At 34.7% G+C, this 7,476-nt stretch overlaps 1 pseudogene; it reads left to right on the top strand.

Moving 5' to 3' along the window:
• Positions 1-951: 951 nt before the first annotated feature.
• On the top strand, positions 952-1,070 carry LOC112478961 (annotated as a pseudogene).
• The last annotated feature ends 6,406 nt before the right edge of the window (positions 1,071-7,476 follow it).

Raw genomic sequence — 7,476 nt, forward strand, 5'->3', positions numbered from 1 at the left:
TTATCTACTTTCAGAAAATCAGACTAAAACACAGTTCACTGCTCTTTGAGTAGTTTAGGCTCTTACCAGGCCTTCAGGGATGCCAAACCGCTGCTGCTGCTGGGACCACAGCATCTAAACTGATATTAAAATGTCACATATTATGTTATAATATGGCAGGAGTAAAGACACTTCTCTTATTTCTTCCTAAATAAGAATATAAACAGAGGAAAACGTAAGTAAATTCATAAAAGTAAAACTCTCTGTTAGAATATCCTAATAGTATTCGTAATGCCCTCGTGTACAATGAAACACAAACAAGGTTAATGTTTTGGCATCATGGATAAATGGTTTAATTGTGAAAAACCTAATGGTAGCAACTTAATGGAATACACTTATAACACCATGCAGACAAAGCCATTGAGATTTATGTCAGATTTTTCTCATCCTTATTCAGCAGAAGAAAATCTTGTAACTCTTCTGGGAGACTCTTGTTCTATTCTAGCACTTGGTAGATATTATTGTTTTATTATTTTTTTAATTTTTAAATTAAATTTTCTTTTTATTCCCTTGGTATCCTCTTTCCTAAAATTTTATACTTATCTTTCTCTAAACTAGCCCAAGCAATGACCCCATTTCATGGCAAAGCCCATGCCTGCATTTCATTCCCAAACCTTTTTCTCTCAACTATTGTGTTAAGAATTAGGAAATATCTCATCTTTTTTTTTTTTTAATTTTTATGGCTGAGTAGTATTTCACTGTATATGTGTACTACATCTTTATCCAATCATTCACTGAATACCCTTAGGTTCTTTCCATGTCTTGGGTATTGTGAATAATGCTGCAATGAACATAGGGTTGCATATATGTTTATGAAAAAGTGTTTTTCAATTTTTTTCAAGTAGATACTCAGAGATGGGAAACAAGTCATTTGGAAAAGGACAAGAACCATATGATTAAACTCATATTTGGGTCTACGGCCATGCCATCCTGAACAAGCCCGATCTCATCTGATCTCGGAAGCTAAGCAGGGTCAGGCCTGGTTAGCACTTGGATGGGAGACCACCTAGGAAGATCAGGTACTGTAGGTGTAAAAAAATAAAAAATAAGGGATTGTAAGTTGACCAGGTCCTTGCAATCTGTGAGGTCAACCAAGGGTTACCTCACCTAAAAAAATAAAATAAAATAAAAAATAAACTCATATTTGGGTTATAAAATAAAAAGCAACAAATGAACAAACAAAACAAATAAACTCATAGATACAGACAATAGAATGGTGGTTACCAGAGAAGAAAGGGGCTAAGGAGAGGACAAAAAAGGTAAAGGGGGACAAATATATGGTGACAGAAGGAGACTAGACTAGACTTCAGTTGATGAGGATACAATAGAGTAAACAGATGTTGTATTATAAGGTTGTACACCTGAGATTTATATAATGTTATGAACCAATGTTACCTCAATAAATTTAATTAAAAATTATAAAATTAGGAAGTAAAATAAAGGCATTTGATTTCCTTTTTGGAAGTAGAAAGGATTAAAATGGTGCTACTGGTTTTTGTTTGAAGACCTGTGGAGGTTAATTTTGGTTGTAAGAAGAAATATGCAAATACAGTAAAACTGAAGAGACAACAAAACTGCCTCCACAAACCCATTTGTCTACGTTATGATTTTAGTAGGAATTTCTTTATTGAAACTATTTTGTCTTCACCAAATTTCAGTCCTCCTACAGAGAACTTTATACTGCTCTTCATTTACTCATTTAATAGTACTCTTATTTTTGCTTGAATTGAAGTAGTTAAGCTGATCATTAAAAAAATATATTATTTAATCCCATTTGCTTTTAACTTTGAATTTATGTAATATTTCTTATGAACAAAAGCATTATACTGAAAGGATAGAAACAATTTTATGAGGATCCTCAAAGTGTAGCAAAAGTTCTCTCCACACCACACTCTGCTCACCCCTGCTCTCCTTTGCTCTCTTCAGAGACTTCTGCCTAGGCTCTCTCTAAACGATTGGCTTTTATTACTTAAAGGGTCAAAAAGACGCCTCTTCTCATGACTGCCAGAAAAGCTTCTGTGCTGTGCTTACAGCTTTCATTTCTTTGAAGCCTCTGTGCACTGTTTCCACTTGACCAACACCGCAGGGAGTTCAATTATCAAAGAATCACTCCCTTCTGAGAATTCTTAAGGAAAAACACTCTCATTCTGAAATAAGGTAGTAGATGCAATAAGTTTCCCACTCACTCCATAGGATACTAAACAATGTCAAATTGAATTCTCCCTAGTACAAGGTTTGAAGTGTATTTTTTCTCAGCTACAGAATGGGCAGAGTACATCCACATCACGCCAATGGAGGCAATTTTGCTAACGCATTCTCGTGTTAATGCTGGATGCTTTAGGACAGGCTTCTCTTCTGCCCAGGACATTCCTGAGCCATTCATTCCTCATGGCTTATCATCAGTACACCCCAACACTTCCTGTCAACAGGACTAATGTCTTATTAAAAAGGACTGGAGGAAGGGAACATTTTGTGATGTACCAGACTATATTTGTTGAAATCAACATTTATTGAAACAAATGTGCTATGAAATGGTGATTGAGAATCTTTATTACTAATATTTAGATTTATGTTCCAATAGAATTTTGAAAAAACAAAGGGGAAAAAGATGCTATGGTTTGTTCAGCATCTAGTACATGTCAGGCGTTTGTTTCATTGTGCTGTTTAATCATCACCACAGTCCTATGAGGTAAATGTTTGTGATTCACATTTTGCGGAAGAGAATGGGGCTCTAATATACTGAAGAACTTCCCTGATGTGACACACTGGAGAGAAAAGATCAGAACATGAACCCGAGTTTCCCAGATTCCTCATCTGTGCTCATTTCAATGACCTCTTCATTTTAAATAACATCTTTCAGTGATAGGAAGATATATCTATCTCATAAAATTTAGACATTATTAAACATGATTCTTGATCATTGTCTGCAAATCTGAAAATATAAGAACAAAATTCATAAATGAGAGTACTGTGTCCATTCTTCTGTGAAGAATAGAATTGAAGTTGAGAACACACACAAGAGTCAAGCTGATTTAGTTCCCAAGATATTTCTGTGGAAACCGAGCTAAATAATAATGAATGAAAATCAACTCTTTGGTATTTTCTTAGGAAGTAAAACCATCTGTTTAATGTTTTAATGTACTGGTTAGAGTGAGAGTGTGTGTGCGAGCATACACATACACTTTAGAGGGACACATCGTATAAGGTGTTGAATTCCAATATTTCCAGATTCCACTTGCATAGAGTTATAATTATGAATGTGAAGTCTAAACTTAGATGATCTGGATCATGTCCTGGTGCCACCACTTAATACATGAATTACTTCAGGAAAATCCTATAGGCATCTTAACATGTTTTTTTCCCTCTTACATGATATGGAGATATATAATATAATATATAATATATTAGATATATAATATCTAATGTATGTGTATCAAACAGAATCCATGTATTTTCCAGCAACAGAAATCCTACCTCAGAAAGGAAATTTTATCCTCATGGAATTAAATATTCCAAAAGCAGGGCTGGTTTGAAATATGACTTCATTTGGGACTCAAACAAGGTCATCTGAATCTATCTCTAGGATTTGGTCCCCTTTTACATTGGCTCCAAACTCAGGCATAGAGTAGGCCTCTGACAAATATTGACTATAGGAGTTTCAAATGCCAAATCCGTGTGCCCACTGGAGAACACGTGAATTTGTGCACTAGAATTCCCAGGTCAGGTACTAAGGTTCATCTTATAAAACTAGCCTATATTATATGTCTATCACTAAATCAATTACTGCGGCCAGTTGATAGAGTACTCTGAGTGGCTTTGGGCATTAAATTCTTAAGAGAGAACTGGGCTGAAGATATACATTTTGGAGTTGTTAGCAGATGGAAGGTATTCAACTCATAGAATTAGATACAGTCACTGAGAGAATATAGAGAAGAGAGGAGGCCCAGGATTTGAGCATTCTAGCACTTTAATATTAAGAGGTTGAGAGAATCAAAAAAAAAAATGATGTCAAGAAGGAAAAATCAAACGAAGTAAGATAAAAATCAAGAGGATGTCTTATTCTGAAAGCCAAGTTATTTTTTTTTTTTCTGAGAGTAGAGAAAGATTAACTGAGTCAAATGTTACTGATAGAATAAACAAGGACAAGACCAACCGGAGCAAAGAAGAAGTCATTGATGACATTGATAGTGATTTTAGTGGAGTGATGAGATCCAGAGCCTAATTGGAGTGGGTTTAGAAAAAGGGAGGAGAGAAATTGGAAAAAGGAAGATTAAAGAACTCTTTCAAGGAATTTGCTGCAGAAAGGAGGCAAAAATAACAGAGTAGTAGTTGGCAAAGAAAGTGGAGTTATGAAAAAATTTTTCTAAAATAGGAGACAAACACTATATTCAAATGATCATAACAATGATTAAGAATAAAAAATTTAATGATAAAGAAAGGGGAGAATTGCTGAAGTGATGTTCTAAAGGAGATGAGAATAGGTGGGATCCGATAGAGAGACCGATTTTGGATAGGAGCATGGAAAATTCACCTGTAGTAACTAGATGGTAAAAAAGACGGTGGCAGGTACTGATGTTGGTAGATGGTTAGATGCGGTGGTGGAAATCTGCACGTCTGCCTCTGATATTTTCAGTTTCTTGGTGAAATAAGAAAATTCATAAGCTGAGAGTGAGAATGGGTAAGTATTAAGAGTTTGAAGAGAGGGGAAAAACAGTGAAATTTTTTTCAGGACAATTGGAGGATAAGTAGACATGGAGGATGAAGAATATGATGACTGGGAAGCATTTTAAGGGCCCATTAGCAGCTGTTTTCATAAATTTAAAATGAGACCAGTCAACTCAGTTGTATGTTTGTCCTCAGTCACATGTAACTTCTTTGGGACAGGCATAAAATTGACAAAAAGTTAGATTTAACCAGGGCTAAGATATTAGCACTATAGATGAGTGGGAAGGAGGCAAGAGAGTCAAGGGAACGAGAGATCTGAGTCACTGTCTTGGCTTAAATGACTATCTTTTATTAAATGACTGCAGCGATCTCCTAAATGATATTTCTGCCTTATCTCTGATCCTCTCAGCTTCCTTCTGCCCTATATAGCCAGAGTGGTTTTCCTAAAAACAAACTTGATGTCACTCTCGTATTTAAAACTCTTTAATGGATACCCATTGCCCTAAGGATAAAGTCCAAAGTTCTTAACTAGATTTCTATGAGCCTTTATGATCTGGTAATGCCTACTCTTAAGCCCCATTTCTTTCTACACCCTCTTCACACTCTTGAATTCTGTCAGAATTAATGGGTTTCAATTCTATGCTTTTTCTAACCTCTAGAAGAATCTCCTCTCATTTTCACACTCTTCTCCTGGGTAACTCTCACTCATTCTGTAGGACTCAGCTAAAACACTGATTCTTTAAAGTGGTTTTCTCTACTATCCCAAGGCTTTTTGTAGTCCTCCACTCTTATCTGTTTTTGAGTCATAATATTCCTTTTGAAGAATATTTCTGCCCTATTTAAATGAAAACACAAGCACCTTAGAATACTACTAATCTAGACTTTAGGTTAATTCTTTCCTTCTATATTACAGAGTGCATGGTTCTACACCTAGATCTCTGACAAGCAGGACCACATAGCTGTCCTCAAATAACTTTTAATCTCAGTGAGATGTCATGAATAATATCTAATACTAACATGTACCCTTAAAGTATTTTATACTATCTAATTTAATGGTCACAACAATTCAATTCTGTTATTACTGTAATCATTACTATTTTGCAGATAAGGATACTAAAGTACAGAGACTTTAAAGAACACTTCAATATCACACAGACAAAAAAATCATGTAGCTGGAATTTGAACCCAGGCAGTCTAACTTAGATGCATAAATTTAACCAAATTACTATAATTTTCCCACTGATCTCCTTCAAGTCCCAGCCAGCACACCCTGAAGACGTTTTAGGCTGTGAGTTTTTGTTTTTGTCTTATTTTTTTTCCAAAATTTATTTTAGCCAAGATTATTGTTTCTGGTTAGAAACAGAGACTTCCTTATATTTTGTATAGCACTCATATTTTTACCACCTACTGATATTAAAATAATTACAATGCACATGATCATTTACATTTTCTCAAACTTCTAATGAAATCAGAAGATTTGAATACTAGATTTTTCTGGAAAAAATGGAAAAGATAACCAGAAGAATCAAAAGCTTGATTAATCTGGCTGAAATGCAGTTTTGTATTTCCTTCAAATAAAACTATCACTAATTTAAAATCCTTTTATAAGATCAGTCTGTTATGCAGTGATTAATGGCTAGGGCAATTTGTCTTCCATCATGCAGAAGCTAATATTAGATAACCTCTACTCATAGACAGACGTGCTACTTTAAGCTTTCCTTTCAGAACTGGGCCAGCTCTCCAGAGAACCCAGGCTTCCTTATTTGGAAATGGATCTATAAATTGACTGATACTCACAAATACCAAAAAGTCTTTGAGAAGGTCAATCTTCCCACGTGCTATTCACTGAAAGATAAATGAAGGAAGACAGCTTTTACAAAATATTTACTTTTCTGGAATGAAAGTATAAGTTTATACTCACACATAGGATCTCGCTATACTTACAGTATCCTGTACTCATGTATCTCATCTTCCTATACTTCCTATACTTATAGTATACTGTGTAGTATACTTATGAAATGAGATATATACTTAGGATTCATGGTTCTGATGTTAGGACTGCACTAGACTACCAATTTTTCTTGTAATATTTATAGTATCTTAAAGATATTTCAGAATACAGTTTCTCATATTCAAGGAGACAGCCACCTTGCCCTTTTAGTGAGCTAAAGGGCAAATGGAAAGCATTATTGCCTCTGAAAAGGAAAAAGACAGAATGTAAAGATGACAAAGATTTTTAAAGAACAAATGGCAACTTAACAAGACAAGCAATGTGCAAGAAATCAGTTGTGCAAGAAAATCAGTAAAAGTTTATTGCCTTTGGAAACATCAGAGAAGTTTCTGATTTAAAGTCTTAATCTTGTTAAGATAAAAATTTTTCAATGAGCTCAGTGGGAAAATTGAATTATACTTTGACTTATGGTTGGATGAGTTGCAGAATGCCTTTCAGGACAAAGAAATTAAATAAAAATAAATTCAATTCTTCCTTGATGCAGGACATAAATATTCCTCAGCCACAATTTTTTTCCCTTACCATAAAAAGATAAAATGCTACTTAAATAAAGAACTCTAGTGAATGAGTAAAGCTACTATCCAGGAAAAAAAAATTTTTCTCTCTACCCAATAATTACTTGAAATCTTGCCACTACTGCTATATTTTCTTTTCTCGAGTATAGTCTCTTGCATGTTCATAGTCTTCAGGTTTTCCAGTCTCTCTCACAGACATTGGCGATTGTCTGCTAATAGCTATTTCCCTCTTCATATAATGGGACT

This window comes from Pteropus alecto, unplaced genomic scaffold (assembly GCF_000325575.1).
Source record: "Pteropus alecto unplaced genomic scaffold, ASM32557v1 scaffold63, whole genome shotgun sequence".
Lineage (NCBI taxonomy): Eukaryota > Metazoa > Chordata > Mammalia > Chiroptera > Pteropodidae > Pteropus > Pteropus alecto.